This window comes from Artibeus jamaicensis, unplaced genomic scaffold (genome assembly GCF_021234435.1).
Source record: "Artibeus jamaicensis isolate MK-2021 breed Jamaican fruit bat unplaced genomic scaffold, CSHL_Jam_final contig_410, whole genome shotgun sequence".
Lineage (NCBI taxonomy): Eukaryota > Metazoa > Chordata > Mammalia > Chiroptera > Phyllostomidae > Artibeus > Artibeus jamaicensis.
Window position 1 is genome coordinate 812,136 of NW_026521820.1, and position 22,586 is coordinate 834,721.

A 22,586-nucleotide genomic window follows, 5' to 3' on the forward strand; every position below is an offset into this window, starting at 1 on the left:
AAGTTACATATGGTATGATTCTATTTACATAACATTCTCGAAATAACAGTTATAGAGATAGATACCAGATTACTGGTTGGCAGGGATTAAAGAGGAGGTTGAATGGAAGGGAAGTTGGGGACTGTGAAAAGGTAGCATGGAGGATCCCCGAAGCTTCCTGCTGCCTGTCTTGTCACCTGCCAGCCAAATGCTCCTACCGGTGGGATGACCTGTGCTGCCCTTAGGGGGGTTGTCAGAGCCAACACCACAGCTGAGCATCAAGTAGAGAACATGTGACTGGGCTTGGCTTAGGGTTAGGGCCATAAATACCTGCCAGATGATTCAGTGAAGGGTAATGTCGTTTTAAGCAAGCTGGTCTCACATGGTATGAAAATAATGAAGTTCCCTTTTCTTGACTCACTCTCTGGTCCTCTTCCTCATAACTATGCATGTCCCCATTCTCATATGTGACTTAACCCCATGGTGACAAATCTGGAAGGGGGTTCCCCACAGAGTTTGGAATACACATTTGTCATTCTCTTGGCACTCTCATAGTTTTCACCCATGTCAGTGCAATCTAACCTTGCAAATTTCTTTGAGTAATGCCCACCTTGGGACAGAGCCTGAGAACCTGGCCTTGAGTCCTACTGTCAACCAAACAATCCCTTTGACCAGCATGCCCATCATTTGCCATTCCCTTCTTCACCAGCTAGTGGTATCAAAGGTTATACTTAGTACTCCGGGACTGCTCCTGTAGACCACATGAGATCATTCTCTGCCCTGCTTTCTCTCCCAGTTCTGTGTAGAGAAGTGGCTCTGATATACTTGTTTCAACTCCAGCTAGGAATACAGATGCAGCAGTCACCTCCTCTACCTGAGCATCCATGTGCTGCTGCCCTTGGCCCATGCAATGGGGTCGGATACACATTGACTGGAGAAGGGGAGGGTTGCTCTGCCAGATCAGCCAAGCCCTCTTGATGTATGAAGTGGCATGTCACAGATCAGCCTGATACCCCACAAGGATCTGGGGCTTGTCATGCTGCACAGGCATTGAAGAGCAAACACTTTGGAACCAAAATCGAGCATGTTCCTTCCTTGTCTGCGCATGACTTCAGTAGATTCACCTTTCACTCTGTACCTCCCTCTACAAGTCAAGGGTAAAGCCATGTCATCTCCTATATCAGATGGGGGTGGTATGCATATTATAGGGGGGGATCATCAAGGCTGAGAAGGAACACCCTCCTCTTGTCTTTGTCAATTAGAAGTTGCTGGAATGTAGATTCACTGGTTGAGATGGGGGTGGTGTCACCTACAGGTTTACTGGCGATTATTGTATTAGCTTTCTCTAGAAAAACAACCAACAGTGTGTGTGTATAAAAAGATTTATTTTAAGGAACTGGCTCACACAATTATGGAAGCTGGGAAGTCCCAAGATCTGTATGATGTGTCACCTAGCATGAGACCAAGAAGAGTCGATGATGTAGTTCTAGTCTGAAGTTGGCAGGCTCAAGACCAAGGAAGATCCAGTGTTTTACTTTGAGTCCAAAGGCAGGAAAAAAGCCCATGTCCCAGTTCAAAAGCTGTCAGGAAGGAAGAATTCTCTCTTATTCAAGGGTCAAGGGGTCAATATTTTGTACTATTCAGGCCTTCAAGTGATTGGATGAGGCCCACCCACATTAGTCTACTGATTTAAATGTTAACCTCATCTAAAAACACCCTAATAGAAACAATCAGGATAACGTTAGACCAAATATCTGGGTGTCCTATGGCCCAGTCACACCTATGAACCCTGCTTCGTAAAGGGAACCATGTGGAGAAATTACATTGAATTGCTAACTAAGCCTTAGGTATTTGAGCAGCATTACACCTGATTCGACACCTAGGCCCACTATTAGGATGTTGGAGTCACCAGGCATGAGAGAAGTTGAAAGAGAATTTCTTTCTTTCTTTGGACACAAGACATTGAGCTGAACTCTGAAAGTTGCTCAGTGGAGGAGGATATCATTCATTGAGGAAACCAAAAAACTTCCAGGTAAAATTTTTCTAGGTGTGACTGACCCATCAGCTTAGAAGTAGAACAAGTCTGGCATCCCTTGCAAAAGCTGGCAGTTTGCTTAAGTATCAACCATAGCTTTGTCTCAGGTGCTCCTCCCAGATGACAGCAGTTTACAGATGTTGTCACTCTTAATTCTAATAACAATCCTGTTAAGTAGGTGGTGGTTTCATATGAAGAAACCAAACCTCAGAGAGGTGGAGGATATTGCCAGAGGTCACACATGAATGGTGGATCTGGGGTTCTAGTTAAGATTTGTCTGACCAGAAGTCTGGTCAGCTGCTGGCTAAGAAAAACGGGTATGCCCTGGCTAGCCTGGATGCCTGGGGCCACCTAGCAACATAGGCCTCTGCAGAAGCTGTGGCCCAAACCTCCAAAGGTTAAGTATTATGGGCTGAATTATGTCCTTCCAATACTCTAATGTTGAAGTCCCAACCCCCAGTACCTCAGAATGTGACCTCTTTTACATAGGTAATCAAGTTAAAATGAGGTTTCTAGGGTGTGCCCTAATCCAGTATGATGGGTGTCCTCACAAGGAGAGGAAATTTGAACACAGATACGCACAGAAGGAACACAATGTGAAGCATAGGGAGAAGATGGCATGTGTGAGCCAAGGAGAAGGACCACAGAAAAAACTAATCCTGCTGGCATCTTGATCTAAGACTCCAGCCTCCAGAACTGTGAGAGAATAAATCTGTCACTTAAGCCCCCAGTCTGCAGTACTTGTTATGGCAACCCCAAGAACCTAACACAGCAAGATTCTCCTGGATGAGGGAAGACAGGGCAAAGACTTCCCCAGGGTCATGTAGAGGGACCCAGGACGCTCAAAGGGACAACATTTAAAACAACAACAAAAAATATCACCAAACCAGGACAGAAATGAGAACAGCAAGTCTTTGGAGGAACTAAGCCTTACTCTGAAACCAATATTGGGGAATATTGTCACCATTGAATTTGGCAGCTTTGTTTGACTGGTTCTTCTTAATGTGCTTCCTAGGAGTAGATGAACAACCTGGTTAACTACTTGGTACCTTTCCAGATGGGGGCTCACCAGGATTGGAAGGCAATAGGGCCCTACCTATCGCCATCCTTGGCAAGTGTCACAGAGAGCCATCCTAATGCCCCACTACTTAACTTTGCACAGTGAAAGAAGCACTGGATGAGTAGTCTGAAAAGTTGGGTTCTAGTTCAAGTACATCAAGTGTGGAGCCATATTCACAATTTCTGAGCATCAGTCTCATCACCCGTAAATGAGAAAAATCCTTGTTTCTCTTGACATCACAGAGGTTTTTTCTCAAACAAGATCATTCATTAATATTATGTTCCACACCCTCTCTAAAAGGATGGTAGGGAACTAGTTTTAAAGATATATTAAGCTATGGCTGGTGTAGCTCAGTGGATTGAGCGTGGGCCTGCAAACCAAAGGATTGCATTTCGATTCCCAGTCAGGGCACATGCCTGGGTTGCAGGCCAGTTCCCGGCGGGGGATGCATGAGAGGCGACCATACATTGATAGTTCTCTCCCTCTCTCCTTCCCTTCCCCTCTAAAGATAAGTAAATAAAATATTTTTTAAAAGATATTAAATAGAGTCATCTAAGTGACCATAAAATAATGGAAGTCAAGGAACAGATCGTTGTACTATAGGCATATCTCATTTTGTCACACTTTACTGAGCTTCATGGATGTTGCATATTTTTACAAATTAAAGGCAAGACCTTCCACTAGCAAAAAGATTATGCCTCGCTTTATTACAATACTTGCTTTACTGCAGTGGTCTGAAACAAAACCCGTAATCTTCAAGGTATGTCTGTACTATAAAACATGGACTAAGCCCCAAATTTATCTTTGAACAGCCAAGAGAAAAAGTGAGAACACTCAAAAATAGGAAAAACTATAAAGTTTAAGATACTGCTTTTTCAGTTACTGTACTCTTTTTAAAAAGTAAAGCATTACACAGTATTTAAAATGGTAGTTTTATGCCCTGGCCAATGTGGTTTATTTGGTTGGAGCATCATCCCACAAGCCAAAGGCTACGGATTCAATTCTCACTCAGGGCACATACCTAGATTACACTCTAGGTTCCCAGTCAGGGCCCATGCAGAGGGCAGCTGGTCAATGTTTCTCTCTCACACCACTGTTTCTCTCCCTTACCCTTCCTCTTTCTACAAAAGCAATGAAAAAAAGTCCTTGGGTGATGATTAAAAATAATAATAGTTTTATTTTAATGTGTAGGGTCAAAACATGAAGAATCCATCCACCAGGTTCTGAACTCAAATTTCCTACATTTCTAGAAAGTCTAGAATAGGTAACTTTATCACTAATCTCACTAAATATCACTAGCCATCAGAGAGATGCAAATTAAAACCACAATGAGATACCACTTTACACCAGTCAGGATGTCTATCATAAACAAAGCAACAAACAACAAATGTTGGAGAGGTTGTGGGGAAAAGGGGTCCTTACCTTAGTTCACTGTTGGTGGGATTGCATGCTGGTGCAACCATTATGGAAAACAGTATGGAATTTTCTCAGAAAAATAAAAATCGACCTGCCTTTTGACCCAGCAATTTCACTGCTAGGATTATATCCTAAGAACCTATGCACCACAATGTTCATAGCAGCACAATTTACAATAGCCAAGAGTTGGAAGCAACCTAGGTGCCCGTCAGTAAATGAATGGATCAAAAAATTGTAGTACATATACACAATGGAATTCTATGCAGCAGAGAGAAAGAAGGAGCTACTACCCTTTGTAACAGCTTGGATGGAACTGGAAAGTATTATGCTGAGTGAAATAAGCCAGGGGTTGAAAGACAAATACCATATGATCTCACCTTTAACAGGAAGCTAAACAACAAAACAAACAAGCAAGCAGAATAAAAACAAAAGACACTGAAATAGAGAATAGGGGACAGTGACCAGAGGGGAGAGGGGAGGGAATTTAAGGGGGAAAAAGGGGAGGGATTTAGAGGAACAAGTACGAAGGACACAAGGACAATAACTAAGGGGGGTGTAAATGGGAGGGAGGTGGGGAGCACAGGGTGGGTTGGGCTGGGATGGGAGAAATAGACAGAAAACTGTACTTGAAAAATAAGTAAATAAAACTTTAAAAAAAAACTTTATCACTTATCTCTTCTCAGTCTCATGTTCTAGGAAAATCCAGTAAACTTTTTTCTCCTCTATAAAAATAGTACTTATTCTTTTTTCTAATTATGAAAGCAATACTTGCTTATAGTATAAAATAAATAAAATACTGAAAAATATAAATAAGAATCAATATATCCATCTTCCCTGCTCTTTCCCTTCCAGATAACTCATCAACATTTCAATTGACTTAATTCCAGTGTTTTCCCTATGTTTTTTAATCTCCCAGTTATTCTTGACCTACATATTTTGGCTTGCCTCAACCCTAGAAATTTTTGTTCCAGGTAAACACTGTGTAGGAGCACCTGGTATTACCAGCTTGTCAACCTCTTTTGGACTTGGAGCTCATTTCCTTTAAAACAAAACTAAGCAGTCTGTCCCCGGTACCAGCTTCACCTCATCCCACCTGAGGACCTCAAGGCATCAGCTGCCTCCGCAGGGTAGATTTGTGGACATCTCATTGCAACACTGAGTTCAACCAATTCCCTCCCCAAAAGGGTTCTTTGTGCCAATTGTAAGAGACCTCAGTCTAGTGGGAAACCTGGTACTAACCTACTATTAACTTCTTTTGCCCAATATTTTTATTTTCTTGGTAAAATTTACCTGGAGGCAGAGTGGGCTTTGAGAAAGGACTCCTCATCATGATCCCATTCCATTAAAAAAATAATAAAAAGACTGTACCAATCTAAATTTCCTTGCCCCTTCTTTTTGTATTTAATTAAGTTGTAATTGACATAACATTATATTAGTTTCAGGTGCACAACATAATGATCTGATATTTGTATATATTGCAAAATGATCACCACAATAATTCCTGTTAACATCTATCACCAAATTTAGGGGTGTCCAACCTGCAGTGGCCCAGGATGGCTACAAATGTGGCCCAACACAAAATCATAAATTTACTTAAAACATGAGATTGTTTTGTTTTCGTTAACACATGCCATTTAAAAATCCCACTCCAAGTCTTTGTGATAATTGTGTCAATCCATGATTTTTCTTTTCCCAGGTGATACTAACTGCACTACAGGGAGGGAAGTCTTGTTGGAGGAAGTAAGAGAAGTCATTTACAATCTGAGGAAACCAACCCTCTCTGGCTCTGCAGAGAGCACCCTGTAGCCCCTGGAGGTACTAGATGGTGGGAGGTGCCAGTGGCCCTGCCTGCTTCTCCTTGTCAGTATAGGTCCCTAGTTCCATGGAACCCTTGGGCCAACCTCTTTCCCCTGGTCTCTTTCAAGTGTCAGCATCCTTTAGTGTCTGCTGGAGAGAGGGGGACTGAGCTCTCCCATTCGTCCTGAGTTGTCCACATGGCAGTTGCCCTTCTGGGTCATCATGTACTCCCCTGGGGTTACAGCTTGGGCCTCTTGGAGACCTCTGCCCTGAGAACAAGCATCTCCCTCAGCCTAGTGGAGGGCAGGGGTTGGCCATGGCAGATTGCAGATCCCTTCAGTTCCCACAGCACCACCAAAGCTATACCTGTCTAGGCCACTCCACCTGACAATAGTAGCAGTTGGTGCAATTGGCAAAAGGCCCTTAGACCCAGCAAAAGCACCCAAGAATCTAGCCTTTCCTGGGGGTCCTGTCAAGAAGGTACCACAGTTCCAACTGTGTTCCCATGACCTCAGGTCTCTGGCACAAATTGAGTTGTTTTGCAAAGCTCCTTGGACATACACCTAACCACCACAATCTACCAGGTCAGAGCTGTCACAAAGGATGCTTTAGGCCTGAGAGGTTACCACCACTCCACCAAAACCTCTCTTATAAAATCCTCCTATGCCTTTCATGTTGCCAAATCCCTTGGACAACCCTCAGTCCTCACCTTGCCTGATCACCAGTGGCATTGGATACAACAGTCACTCCTTGACTTACTGTCTTCACTTGGCTTCTAAAACACAACCCTCTCTTGCCTTCCTCCTGTCTCATGGTTGCCCCCCAGGTGCCTTTGCTGCCCTCCAACTTTTTCTTTTCAGAGTCCCTAGTGTTCAGCATCACTTCTTTTGTTTGCCTTCACTTACTCCCTTGGTGATATCGACTGATACCCTTTACATGCTGGTTGTATGATTACTTCTACCCTATGTATGATGGCTTCCACACATCTCCACTACAGACTTCTCCAAACTCCAGGCTCTCTACTTACCTGTGTATTTGACAACCCCACTTGGAAATGGATTAGAATTTGTAATTCAAATGTGCCAAGTCAAAGTACTCATCAGTGAAAGCCTTTCTTGGTCCAGTTGATAGCACTGCCAAATGAAAATGAGGTATGTTGTGTAAGCAAATAGGGTTATATATACATACACTGCTTTACTTTTACTTTCCCAGAACCAAGGAGAATCTGGTAAAAGTCAAATTCCTAAAGGGCTTTTGGAACCACACAGGCTGGTGTGCTCAAATACTAGCTTACCTACTTACTAACAACATGACTTTGGGCAGGTGACTCATACTCCCTGCCCCTGCCAACATCAGAGGACTGTTGCAAGGATCCAATCCTGCATAGCAGAGTCTGGCACATAGTTCTTAGGAAAGGTGCCTTTCCATCCTGTCCCTGCACTGTGCAGAGGCTGCAGTTTCGGAAACATCCTGGGGACCCTCTTTGTCCCACTGCTGCCCAAATGAACCATGCACTGTTGCTTCACCTGCCCCAAAGTTGCATCTTTGCACATGAAATAACATTGGCCTGGGATACCCTGGCCCCACTACACCCCTCTCCATAATGTGGGTGCTGATTAGCTGTTACATCCTTGGGGGCATGGCCCATACCCCCAAGCAGAGGCAGCACCCACATGGTGCTCTGTGCTTCTTAATTAACCCTATTTTATTCCACTCTCTGAGCCCTGAGCTGGAACTGAAGAAATAGTGAAATAGCAAAGAGGGGAAGCTAACATGCATTTAGCACTTAGTATGTGGTGGGCACTATATTGGTAACTAACAAATGTGAGTTTATTTAATCTGCCCAACAGCCTCTACAGTGGTATTTCTATTAGCCCCATTTCACAGATGAGGGAACTGAAAGAAAGAAAGGATGCAAGGTTAAATAGTTAGGGAATAGAAGAGCTGGAATTTGAAGCTATGCACTTGGCTCCCAAGTCCATGCTCGTCACCATCCTGCTGTTCTGCAAATTAGAGCCATCACTAAGGATCCTTCAGACTGCATGCAGGCCCAGGTTACAGATCAGGCAGCTAGTACTGAATAGTGATAGAGCCTGAAAGGAAACACAACAAAAGGCAAAGACATCCCTTCCTTTGGAGCCTAAGGGTTTTATAAACACTTGACTCTGATGTACAGGGGTGGGCAGAAGTAGGTTTAGACTTGTGAGTACACAAAACACAGAGTTTATTCTTGTGTTACTTATTATTATTTCCTTGTATTACAACTGTAAACCTACTTTTGCCCACACCTGTATTTATTTTTTACTTTTTCATCATAGAAAATTTCAAATGCATACAAAAGAGTTAAACCAGTGCAATGACTCCCCATGAACCCATCTCCTAGCTTCAGCAATGATCAACTAACTCACTGCCAATCTTGTTTCACCTTTACCCTCACCACTTCCCTGTCTTGTGCTAATTAGAAGCAAATCCCCAACACATCTCACTTCATCCCCAAGTATTTCAGAATGTATCTCTAAAAGATGAAAATACCATTATTATACCTTAACATTAACAATTGTCCCTTAATATCATCAAATATCCAGTCAGTGTTTATTTCCAATTGTCTCATTAATGTCATACTTTCTCAAAGTATTTTTATTGATATCTGCATTTTAAGAAGTAGACATTTCTTTTAAGCCTTTTTCATTAATAGTTTTCCCCTCTATCTTTTAGTTCCTTGAAATTTACTTGTTGAAGAAAGTAGGCCATTTGTCCTGTGGAGTTTCCTACTAGAGTTCCAGATTGCATCCCTACAATGTCTCTTAATGTGTTCTATCCTTTGTATTGCCCATCAGTGGGAACTGGGATCCAGAGGCTTGATCAATTTCAGAACTGGATTTTTTTTTTTAGCAAGATTATTTTGTAGGTGGTAGTGTATTCTTCCATCCCAGGGTACATAATGTCTTGTGTAGTTGTTAAGAATTCAATTCCATTAATTAATTAGACATTGCAAAATAGTGATGTTTTTTGTTTCCTAACTGGAATACTTCTAGTAAGAAAAACTGCCCTTCATATACCATTCCATTAGTCCTCAGTACATTTCATATAAGAAAAGCGAGCTAAAGATCAAGTTGTCCAAAAAGTCCGTGTAGTTTTTTCCATAAAATAAAAGACACATTTTTTATTTTCACCAATAACTTTATTGATTTGTATATTTTGAGTATGTCACCCATCTCCTGTGTGGTATAACACTGATTATTCTCAGTTAATGTCTTGATTTGATTGTTATTAACTTCAACTGGTCTACCCAGCTGTGGAGCATCATCCAGAGAAATCTCCAGCACCAAACTTTGCAAACCACTTTTGACACTTTCAATCAGTCACAGCACCTTCTCCATACACTGCACAAACCTTTGCATTCCATTGTGTGTTTACCTTTCTTGATAAAAAAAAAAGCATGATCTGCCAACAATATGTACTTTCTCCTATATACAGTATTAAAATTCACCAATTTTGATAAGTTCTTTAAAAATATACACTGATATGAGAGCTATCACAATACAATCTAACAAAATTGTTTCAAGTGAAGTTAAAGACAATTAAGTGCTACTAGAGGCATCTTTTTGGAAAAAAACAAATGAACTTTTTGGCCAACCTTCTTTATTACCATTTTTCAAAATAGTGACTTAGTTCACTTGCATTCTCCTACAGCAACCAATTTGTTTTCATTTTATTGCCATTATGAGTGCGCAAATTTGAACATATTTAATGTTGCATTGCGGTATTATTGGTATTCAAATTGTCATCAATAAGAAGTGGATGCTTCCTTGGGCTGCACCATAGCCCTGTTGCCATGAGCCTCAAAGTCTTTGATAACTAACTTCTCTCTTTTTGATATCATGAGATTTTTCAGATTCATCATGTATATTTCCTGGCACAGATGTGGAATCACCCCATTCTCCAAGGATCCCTGAGTTTTGTTTTTGTTTTTGTTGTTTGGTTAGAAATTTGCAAATCACAGTCTGGACAAAAAGGGTACTCATTACTCTGGGTTGGTCACTGGTTTGAAGCCTTTACAGTGAAAGAGCTAGAAAATACAAATCTATAAAATACTTCCTACACCATGAGCTCCTAATGCTACTTTTCTGGGACTGCAGGTGTTCACTTAGCTTTGTCTATCTTCCACTTCTATACCCTTTCTTCCACACTAATAATTCTTGCTTTCAGAACATCAGAAATGATAGACTATCACTATAACCTGTTAACTTTATTCCACATTTTATACCTGACAGCCTCATAATAACAATACCAACACTATCTCAAAAAATAACTGTATAATGCCAAGTGTTGAAAACTGTTAAAAATATTTTTTGTAGTTATTTTGTCTTAAGCTGTAGATTTTTGTTAATAATGACCTGTTGGTTCATGAAGTGTGATGATTGTTCCACTCTTGTGTAGGATGTCCATAGTGAGGGAGGTTGTACTTGTGTGGGTGTGGGTAGGAAGTATGTGAGAACTCTACTTCCACCTCAATTTTGCTGTGAACATAAAACTGCTCTAAAAAATAAAGTATTTTTTAAATTTTCATAATTCCGGGGTCAAATATGTCAGAATAAAAAGGTACATTTGAAGAAGTCTAGTTTCTGTGCTTGTCCCTCCTTAAAGAAAAGCCATTTCCTCCTCCTTAAAGAAAAGCCATTTTAAGCATTTTGGATTATGTTCCCATTTTTTTTTTCAATATAATACACATGCACACTATTCCTACTCATCACTATCTCTGGAAATTTCTCTACAGTTGTTGTATGTGGAACTTTCCATCTGAAGACTTGATTTTGTTACTTGGGAAGCACAGTAGTTTTTCCAACTGTTGAAATACTGTCTCATTTTTCCTTCAGAGCAATAAAAGCTAATAGCCCATTTTCAAATAAACAGGCATCCACATAGGCAATAGTCATTAACAATTGTCCTCTTTGCTCACTCTCTCTGTGGTGTTCAGTCTCCAGGCTCTCATCCACCCTCAGCAGGACCAAAATGCCTGTCTTCTCAATTAGTGTTGGACCTCTGCTACCATCCTGATGTGCACTGACCAATCAGCCACTCATCCAACCCCATTTAAAGCCTTCACACACCTACTGGGCCCCATGGATAATGGGAGCAAAGTCCCCTTGTAAAGCAAGGAACACATTCGTTGATTTAGATAAATTGCCCTCTTGCCTCTTGAGGAAGAGCTCCATTGCTGAGCAGGAGTGAATAGCACGTGTCCCAGCAGGTGGGCTCCCATCTGTCTCATCATGGAGCACCTGTGTGGGGAGATCTGACATCCCCTCCCGGACACCCCCACCCAGTCACACCACACACCAGCCTTAGAACCCTTTGTGAACCCTGGCAAATGCCACTGCACCCAGCCTTAGCTGGGGTGGGGGGTGGCGCTGCTGCATGTAAATGTTGTGAAGAAGGTTGATCTGTGACCTTATACCTTTAGAAGTAAAATAAGAGGCCCGATGTCCCCAGCTCTAAGAGGTTTTGATATGGGCTTTTGACTAGAGAAACCTGGACTTGGGAGAGTTTTTGAAAGTCATCTAATCCTATGGTTCTCAACTGGGAAGGATTTTGTCTCCATTTGGAGACATGTTTTGGTTGTTTCAGTTGGGGCTATGGGTGCTACTAGATTCTGGTGGGTAGACTCCAAGGATGATGCTAATGGTCTTTAGTATAGGGAGACCCCGACAACGAGTAATTGCCAGGCCCAGAATGTCAGTAGTGCCACAGCTGAGAGACCTTGATCCAATTAATCCCTCTGTGTTCAGGATGTGGTCTCTAGACCAGCAGTCTCAAGCAGACAAGTGAGCAAGCTTGTTAAATAGAGGATCTTGGCCTCGACTCCAGACCTACTGAATCAGAATCTACATTTCAACATGACCCTAGGTGATTCATGCTAAGGTTTGTGAATCACAGTTGTAAGTGATCTCCAACCCAATGCCAAGAGGGGCCTGATAGCAAAAGTCAAATCCCCCACCAAAATGTAGTGTTCAACAGAAATTTTGTCTAAATAGCCAACTCTTTTAATAAATTTAAGATATTTTTAAGGAATGATTTAGCCTTCTTAGGACTTCTTAGTTCTATAAGTATATACTATATAATGTGTGAAGACAGGTACCATCATAATTTTGATTTTTAATCTCAGAATAAAAAGATTCCACAAACCTTTCAGTTGCACATTCCAGGACTGTGAAACTCCCTTAAGGCCCTCTGTCAGAGTATCTGCTGGTCAGTTACAGAGGTGCAGCCTTGAAGCCCACTACCCACTCACTCCCCCACCCCACCCAAGTTATTTCCTGTGTATTAGAATAACCTACACAGAAAGCAAGCTTCACAAGAAAGCTGGCCAAGCACAGTGCTGGGCAGTTAGTAAATATGGTCTTCCCTTTGTGTCTGCAGAGAATTGGTTCCAGTAACCGCACAGATACCAAAACCTGCAGATAATCAAGTCCCTGTGTAAAATGCTATAGTATTTCTATATAACCTATGCACATCCTCCTGCATACTTTAAATCATCTCTAGATTACTTATATTACCTAATACAGAGAGACTTCCGCCAAGATGGAGGCATAGGTGGAGACGCCGTGCTTTCTCACACAACCAAGTTTAGAGACAACAAAATGTTAGCAACAGAAAACACAGCCAGAACACAGAAAATTGAACTTTTCGGAAGTCTGATAACAAGGAATGCTTCAGCCTGACCGGTAAGAGGGGCAAAACCAGCAGCTGGCGGAGCAGGGTTGCACAAGAAAACTCGGTCAGATGGACTCAGGCACGCGGATTCCAGGTGTGGGGTTGCAAAGGGCAGACCCAGTGAGTGACCCAGTGAGCGACCTGTGGATCCGGTGAGGGCGCTGGGTGGTGCATTGACTGTGGTGCCGCATTCCTGGGCAGATAGATGGGTAAGGGAGTGGGCAGTGAGACGGCACCAAACGGGCCCCAGCGGGTCCCAGCAGCAGGCAGCAGCACAGAGGACCGCCATTTCCCCGCTCTGACCCCGCCCCCACATACAGCGTCACAACCCAGCAACCTCGCCCTGGTGGCCCCGCCCCGCCCGGCCCCTAAGGCTCCGCTCCTCATACTTAACAGGCTCGAACAGACCAAAAATGACTCAAGAAGATCTCAAAGCCCCAGAGCCCATAACTCTAGGCAACAAAGAAATAGCAAAACTTTCATATGCACAGTTCAAAACACTGGTCATCAGGATGCTCACAGAACTGGTTGATTTTAGTCACAAATTAGAGGAACAAATGAAGGCTAAACTAATTGAAATGATGGGAATTGCACAGGAAACCAATAGTGATGAAAAGGAAACTGGGACTCAAATCAATGGAGTGGACCAGAAAGAAGGAAATAATGACCAAACAGAACAGGATGAAGAAACAAGAATTCAAAAAAATAAAGACAGGCTTAGGAACCTCCAGGACATCTTTAAACGCTCCAACATCTGAATTATAGGGGTACCAGAAGGGGGAAAGGAACAGCCACCAGTGGAAAACTTATTTGAACAAATAATAAAGGAGAATTTCTCCAATCTGGCAAAGGAAATAGACTTCCAGGAAATCCAGGAAGCTCAGAGAGTCCCAAAGAAGTTGGACCCAAGAAGGAGCACACCAAGGCACATCATCATTACATTAGCCAAGATTAAAATGAAGGAGAGAATCCTAGGAGCAACAAGAGATAAGGGGACAGTCACTTACAAAGGAGTTCCCATCAGCCTGTCAGCTGATTTCTCAAAAGAGACCTTACAGGCAAGAAGGGGCTGGAAAGAGGTATTCCAAGTCATGAAATCCAAAGCCCTACATCTAAGATTGCTCTATCCAGCAAAGTTTTCATTTAGAATGGAAGGACAGGTAAAGTGCTTCTCAGATAAGATCAAATTCAAGGAGTTCATCATCACCAAGCCCTTATTCTATGAAATGTTAAAGAGACTTACCTAAGAAAAAGAAGATAAAAAAGATGAACAGTGAAAGGACAGCAAACTCACAGTTATCAACAACCGCACCTAAAACAAAAGCAAACTAAGAGGACAGCTAGATCAGGAGTGAACCATAGAAATATGAAAGACACAGGGATGAGGACTGGGGGGGGGGGAGGAAATCGGAGGGAGGTGGGGAGCACTGGGCAGGGGGCGGGGGGACTGGGATGGGAGAAATGGATAAAAAACTGTACTTGAAAAATAACTAAATAAAATTTCAAAAAAAAATGAAGATCACATGGAGGGTTAGCAACAGGGGAGTGGGAGAAGAAGGGGGGAGAAGGTACAGAAAATAAGTAGCATAGACAGTAGACAGAAAATAGCTAGGGGGAGGGTAAAAATAGTAGGGGAAATACAGAATCTAAAGAACTTGAGACACGTGTTCATGAACTAAAGGGGGGAATGGTGGGGGAGGGGTGTGAAGGGTAGAGGGGAACAGAGGGGGGGAAATAGAACAAATGTAAAGGCATAATCAATAAAAAATGTTAAAAAATCTCTTGTTAAATGAGGCAGAAAGTAATAAGTGTAAATCAACTCTTTTCTTCATTTATATATTTATTAATTTTTAATTTTATTGTTCAATTACAGTTGTCTACATTTGACCCCTACCACTCCCTCCCACCCCAGCCAAACCCACCTCCCTCCCTTGCTTCCAACCTCCCCCTTGGTTTTGTCCATGTGTCCTTTATAGTAGTTCCTGGAAACCCTTCTCCCCACTGTCCCCTCTCCCCTCCCCTCTGGCTATTGTCAGATTTTTCTTAATTTCACTTTCTCTGGTTATAGTTTGCTTGCTTTTTTCTTGTGTTGTTTATTTTTCAGTTAAAGGTGAGATGTTATGGTATTTGTCCCTCATCTTCTGGCTTATTTCACTTAGCATAATGCTCTCTCGTTCCATCCATGCTGTTGCAAAGGGTAGAAGCTTCTGCTTTCTCTCTGCTGCATAGAATTCCATTGTGTAAATGTACCATAGTTTTTTGATCCACTCATTTACTTGTTGTTTCAAGAGTCTTAGGGTAAAATCTCAGCAGCAGAACTGCTGGGTCAGAAAGCAGTTCCATTTTTAGTTTTCTGAGGAAATTCCATACTGCTTTCCACAGTGGCTGCATCAGTCTGCATTCCCACCAACAGTGCACTAGGGTTTGTTTTTTTTTTTCTGCACATCCTCTCCAACACTTGTTTGTTGATTTGGTTATGATGACCATTCTGACCAGTGTGAAGCGGTATCTCACTGTGGTTTTGATTTGCATCTCTCTGATAGCCAGTGATGCTGAGCATCTTTTCATATGTCTCTGGGTCCTCTGTGTGTCCTCCTTGGAAAAGTATCTGTTCAAGTCTTTTGCCAATTTTTAATTGGGCTTTTTGTGTTCCTAGAGTCCTGTGAGTTCTTTATATATTTTAGAGATCAAACACTTGTCCGAGGTATTGTTGGCAAATATGTTTTCCCATATAGTTGGCTCTCTTTTCATTTCAATGTTGTTTTGTTTAGCCATGCAGAAGCTTTTTAATTTGATGAGGTCCCATTTGTTTATTCTTTTCTTTATGTTCCTTGCTTTAGGGAACATATCAGTGAAGATGTTGCTGCATGGAATGTCTGATTCTCTTGCTGATGTTTTTCTGTAGGGCTTTTATGGTGTTATGACTTATATTTAAGTCTTTTGTCCACTTTGAATTTATTTTGTGTATGGTGTAAGTTGGTGCTCAAGTTTCATTTTTTTTCCACGTAGCTGTCCAGCTCTCCCAACACCATTTGTTGAAGAGGCTATTTTTGTTCCATTTTATGCTTCTTCCCCCTTTGTTAAACATTAATTGACCACAGAGACTTGGGTTAATTTCTGGGCTCTCTGTTCTGTTCCATTGGTCCATATGTCTGTTCTTATGCCAGTATCAGGCTGTTTTGTTTACAGTGGCCTTGTAATACAGTTTGATATCAGGTATTATGATCCCTCCTACTTTGTTCTTCTTTCTCAGACTTGCTGCAGCTATTTGGGGTCATTTATGGTTCCATATAAGTTTCTGAAATGTTTGTTCTGTATCTGTGAAATACGTCATTGGTACTTCAGCAGGGATTGCATTGCATCTATAAATCACTTTGGGTAGTATGGACATTTTGATAATGTTAATTCTTCTAATAAATTAACATGGTACATGCTTCCATTTGTTTGTGTCTTCCTTAATTTCTTTCTTCAGTGTTCTGAGATAATTCAATAATTATTATTGAAGACTTCAATATCCCATTCTCAATCACTTGTAGAAAAAAGTGAAGATGCAGAAGATTTGAACATTGTCAACCAATTCAATTTAATTGACATCTAAATAATACATATCAGATTCACTCAGGCTGTCCTCCAAATCTGCCTCCATATGCCCCAATACATACACGGGGCTGTACAGGCTGGGCAGTTTACACCCCACACAACGGAATGGGGCAGGTTTAACTAGAACCAACTCTTTCCAAACTCAACAGTGATCATGGAACCTTCCTTGAAAAAGTGCTTTAATGGCCTCATACCACACTCAGAACAAAGATAAAACTCCTTTACCACCAGATGACCAGGGGACTGGGAAGATGGCGACGGAGTAGGGCAGACTGGATTCCATTTCCCATACACATGGGAGAAAACCCTGGCCGATCTACAGAGGAACAGCACAAACAGCCAACAGTTCCCCAGCATATATGAAAATAAGAGACCAGAAATCGTAACGGACATTGAAAAACCAGACGGTAAGGAGACAGCTGCAGGACAGTAGAGTCTCAGGGACCGGAGCAAAGACAGGAGCAGCAGTGGCCTAGCCCGGTGCCCGGTGTGTCTACCACGAATTCTTTGGGAGCCCCTGGCCTGCCGAAGGGTCCTTGGGAGAGAGCTGGGTTATCAGCTCCCTCCCTCCGCAGCCAAGCAAGGTTGGGTGCAGGGAGAGACCTGCTGGCTTGAGTCAGCAGAGAGGGTACTAAGGACAAAGGGTCGTGATCAACCATGGAGTCTGTGTTAGCCAGCTTAAGAAAATTCAGAGGCGCAGTGTTGGACTCTGACTCCAACAGTCACCAGTCTGACTGGGGGATTAGCCTGTACTGAGAGGCAGGTTTCCTTAAGGAGAAATTTTTTGAAAAGTAAACTGAAAGATTCTCCTGTGACAGCTGCTTGGCCTGATCCCCACCCAGCCTGGCAGCAATCCAGAGGGTGGGCTGAAGCCCTTGCATTCCCCCACAGAACTGGGAAGGGTCTGTGCTAGATCCCATGGGACCCAGGGAGCCTGGCTGGCACGCCCATGCACCCCACGCACCCCCTGCACCCCAGCCCACAGGGAGGACCCATGGGGAAAGTGCTCTAAAGAGGACCTAGATCCCGCTTGTGGGGTGCTGGAGAGAGGTGCCAGGTTAGCTCTTGGGAGAGCGCTCACAGAAAGACCACAGAAATTGCACCTCAACATGCTACAGCCAGCGAGACCAGAAATACCAGTTTGTCCAGTTTGACCCCAACAAGAGAACATTTTTTAATGTAATCTTTTATCTTTTTAATTTAATTATTGTTTTATCTTTTAATACTTTTTCCCTCTCTTTTCTTCTTTCCTGTTTTACTGCTTCTTCCTCCCTTCTCCTGCCTTTTTTTATCCTTTTACCCACAAGTGACACAAAAAACTTGAAACTGTGAAAAGACTAGAGTTGGACCCAAAGAGGGAGCATCCCAACAGTAGAGACAGAGAGACAAATTTCACTTTGCTATAGCAGGGAAGTCACAAGATACTGCATATTTGTATTATTTTTTCATTATTGTCACTTCTTTTATATTTTAATAGTATCTTTGTATTCCTCCTCTTTCTGTATAGGTTTCTTAGTCTTGGCTGGTTATTTTGTATTATTTGACAGGTTTCCTCTGTTCTTTCCTCCACAGTGTATTGCTAATCCTCTATACTTTACACCACTTGTTTTCCTTTAGCACACTACCCAAAGCTCTATACCCCGTATTCAGACAGCTCACATAGAGTCTGTCATATGATTCTTGCTCTAATATTATTGTAAATAATAGCTGTTCTATACAATAATAATTCACAACATATCTCCCGGAAGTTAGCCCACTTCATAGTTTCCTGAACTCTATTACTGTAGTGGTTAATTCTATTGCTCACACACTACATCTATTTACTATCCTTTACTCTCACCTTACCTCAGAATCTCACTGCCCGCAACCTCACTGCTTTCTAGATCCAACTTAAAAGCATTCATTCCCCAATAGGAAATTTACCTTTTGTCCATCCATTCTTTTTTTTAATATCTTTTATTTTATTCATTATGCCTTTACGTTTGTTCTATTCCCCCCCTGTTCCCCTCTACCCTGCACACCCCTCCCCCACCATTCCCCCCTTTAGTTCATGAACACGTGTCTCAAGTTCTTTAGATTCTGTATTTCCCCTACTATTTTTACCCTCCCCCTAGCTATTTTCTATCTACTGTCTATGCTACCTATTTTCTGTACCTTCTCCCCCTTCTTCTCCCACTCCCCTGTTGCTAACCCTCCATGTGATCTTCATTTTTTTTTGAAATTTTATTTAGTTATTTTTCAAGTACAGTTTTTTATCCATTTCTCCCATCCCAGTCCCCCCGCCCCCCGCCCAGTGCTCCCCACCTCCCTCCGATTTCCTCCCCCCCCAGTCCTCATCCCTGTGTCTTTCATATTTCTATGGTTCACTCCTGATCTAGCTGTCCTCTTAGTTTGCTTTTGTTTTAGGTGCGGTTGTTGATAACTGTGAGTTTGCTGTCCTTTCACTGTTCATCTTTTTTATCTTTTTTTTCTTAGGTAAGTCCCTTTAACATTTCATAGAATAAGGGCTTGGTGATGATGAACTCCTTGAATTTGGTCTTATCTGAGAAGCACTTTATCTGTCCTTCCATTCTAAATGAAAGTTTTGCTGGATAGAGCAATCTTGGATGTAGGTCATTGGATTTCATGACTTGGAATACTTCTTTCCAGCCCCTTCTTGCCTGTAAGGTCTCTTTTGAGAAATCCGCTGACAGTCTGATGGGAAGTCCTTTGTAGGTGACTGTCCTCTTATCTCTTGCTGCTTCTAGGATTCTCTCTTTCATTTTAATCTTGGCTAATGTAATGATGATGTGCCTTGGTGTGTTCCTTCTTGAGTCCAACTTCTTTGGGACTCTCTGAGCTTCCTGGATTTCCTGGAAGTCTATTTCCTTTGCCAGAATGGGGAAGTTCTCTTTTATTCTTTGTTCAAATAAGGTTTCCACTTGTAACTTTTCCTCTTCCCCTTCTGGTACCCCTATAATTCAGATGTTGGAGCGTTTAAAGATGTCCTGGAGGTTCCTAAGCCTGTCCTCATTTTTTTGAATTCTTGTTTCTTCATATTTTTCTGTTTGGTCATTTTTTCCTTCCTTCTGGTCTGCTCCCTTGATTTGAGTCCCTGTTTCCTTTTCATCACTATTGTTTTCCCGTGCATTACCATTCATTTGAATTAGTTTAGCCTTCATATGTTCCTCTAATTTGTGACTAAAATCAACCAGTTCTGTGAGCATCCTGATGACCAGTGGTTTGAACTGTGCATCTGAAAGTTTGGCTAGTTCTTCATCACTTAGATTTATTGGCTCTGGGGCTCTGAGTTGTTCTTGAGCCATGTTTTGATCTGTCTGCACCTGTTAGGTATGAGGAGAGGCGCCTTGGGCGTTCACCAGGGCGGGGCCACCCAGGTTGCTGGTTTGTGATGCTGTATGTGGGGTTGGGGTCAGAGAGGGAGCAATGGCGGTCCTCTCTGCTCACCCAGTCCGCCTCACCACTGGCCCCCACCTGCTTATCCGAGTGCAAATGTGCGAGCCGCAGCCCTGCGCCGGCCACCGAGGCCTGTGCAATCTGTCTCAATGCTTGCCTCTTCACTGGTTTACCTGCGTGCAAATGCACAACCGACTGCAGACAGCCAGCCGTGCCTCTTCCCTGGGCTCCTCCCATAGCTAGCCCGCACCTGGAATCAGTGCCCTCGGCTGCCTGTGCACCGCCTGGGTCGGGGATCTTTTTTGCTCAACCTGCTCCGCTGCTGGCTTCGCCCCTCTCACTGGTTTAGCTGAGCAGTTCGCTGTTTTCGGACTCCATATTTGATTTTCTGTGTGGTTTGGTTGCATTTATTGTTGTTACAACTTTGTTGTTTTTAGATTTGGTTGTGCGAGGACGCAAAGTGTTCCCACCTATGCCTCCATCTTGGCGGAATTCCTCCTGTTCATCCCTTCTTAAAAGTGGCTAGTTGGGTTGAAGATTACAGTTAGCATTATACATAGCCTTAAAGATCTGCTATCTCTTCTCCACCGGCTGTGAGTGTAAATATCATAAAATACTCTCCTGCTGTCATAAACCATTTTGCCTCCCCCTCCAACTGATCAAAAAAAAACCCCCAAAAAACCCAAAACAAGGAGTAGGTGAAGCAGAGAACACCAGGATACCACTGGAAGAGGAAACCCAACAACAAAGAAACCACCAACAGATAACAACAGAGGAAGGTGAAGGAGGAAGTAGAAACCACACAAACCTCAACCCAAGACCTACCCGGAAATACAACTAAATAGTGGGGAAACCTGCCCAGTACAAACAACTGAACAAGAGCAAAAGAGAATCCTCAAAACCTTGTACAAATGGAAGAACTAGCTTCAACACAACCTGCCCTCACCAGTACAACAAATTGAAACAGGTGGTGGACAGAGGGACCATCAGTTAACCAGCTAGTGGGAAGGACCCACAAAAGAAAGACCCCAAATCAACCAAAACCCAAAGAAAAACACAGAGCTCATGTAAATGTCAGCCCAAGACAAGTGAGTTTGGGAGATCAGGAAGACTACACCACCAAAGCACACAGGTATTATACCACAGAAGTTCACACCATAAACCCAAGAAGCCAGAACAAATCAATTTAAGAAGCTGAAGCTAACAAGAAGAATCTCACAAACAACAGGAAGACAAAGAAACAACCCCCAAATGAAAGGAAAGGAGGAAGCCTCGGAAAGAATGCTAGATGAAGTAGAGGCAAGTCAATGATCAGATATTGAATTCAAAGCACTGGTTATCAGGAAGTTCAAAGAGCTCACAATGAGCTACCAGAAACTACATGGGAGCTACAATGAACTCACTGCAAATTATATCAACATGAAAAAGAAAATAGAAACTATCAGCAAGGGCCAAGAGGAAATGAAGAATACAATTTCTGAACTGAAGAACACAGTAGAAGGAATCAAAAGCAGGATCAATGAAGCAGAAGATCAGATCAGCAACTTGGAGGACAAAGTAGAAAAAAACTTCCAGAAAGAACAAGAAAAGGAAAACAGGTTCAGAAGGAATGAAGAGGGATTAAGAGAAATGCAAGACAATACAAAACATAATAATATCTGAATAATAGGAATACCAGAGGTGAAGAAGAACAAGGGATAGAAAACATATTTGAAAGAGTAATGAGAGAAAATTTCCCTAATTTGATGTGAGAAAAAGTCACGCAAATCCAGGAATCACAGAGAGTCCCAATCAAGAGGAACCCAAGGAGGCCCACTTTAAGACACATCATCATTAAAATGGCAAAATTCCAAGACAAAGAGAGAATCTCAAAGGCAGCAAGGGAGAAAAAAAGAAGTAACATACAAGGGAGTCCCAATAAGCTTAGCTACTGACTTCTCAATGGAAACACTCCAAGCAAGATGAGAATGGCCAGAAATATTCCAAGTAGTGAGAACCAGAGGACTACAACCAAGGCTACTTTACCCAGCAAGGCTCTCAATCAAGATAGAAGGCCAAATAAAGAGCTTCTAAGACAAAAGAAGTCTAAAAGAATACGCCTCCACCAAATCAGTCCTACAAGAAATACTAAAAGGACTGCTTTAAGGAAAGGAAGGAAAAGTGAGAGACAAAGAGGAACACAGGTACAAAAATGGCAATGAATAAGTACCTATCAATAATAACCTTAAACGTAAATGGACTGAATGCCCCAATCAATAGAAACAAAAGAGCAGAATGGATAAGAAAGCATGTCCCACACATGTGCTGCCTAAAAGAGACCCACCTCAGCATAAAAGACCTATGCAGACTAAAAGTGAAGGGCTGGAAACAAATTTTCCAAGCAAACGGACAAGAAAAAAAAAAAAGCCGCGCTAGCAATACTCATATCAGACAAAATACACTTCAGAAAAAGGGCCATAAAGACAGACCCAGAAGGTCACTTCATAATACTCAAGGGAAGAATCCACCAAGAAGACATTAATGTTGCATCCGCCGTCACGAGAAACAGAGGTTCGGAGACTTTCAGAATTTTCAAGATGTTACTTTATT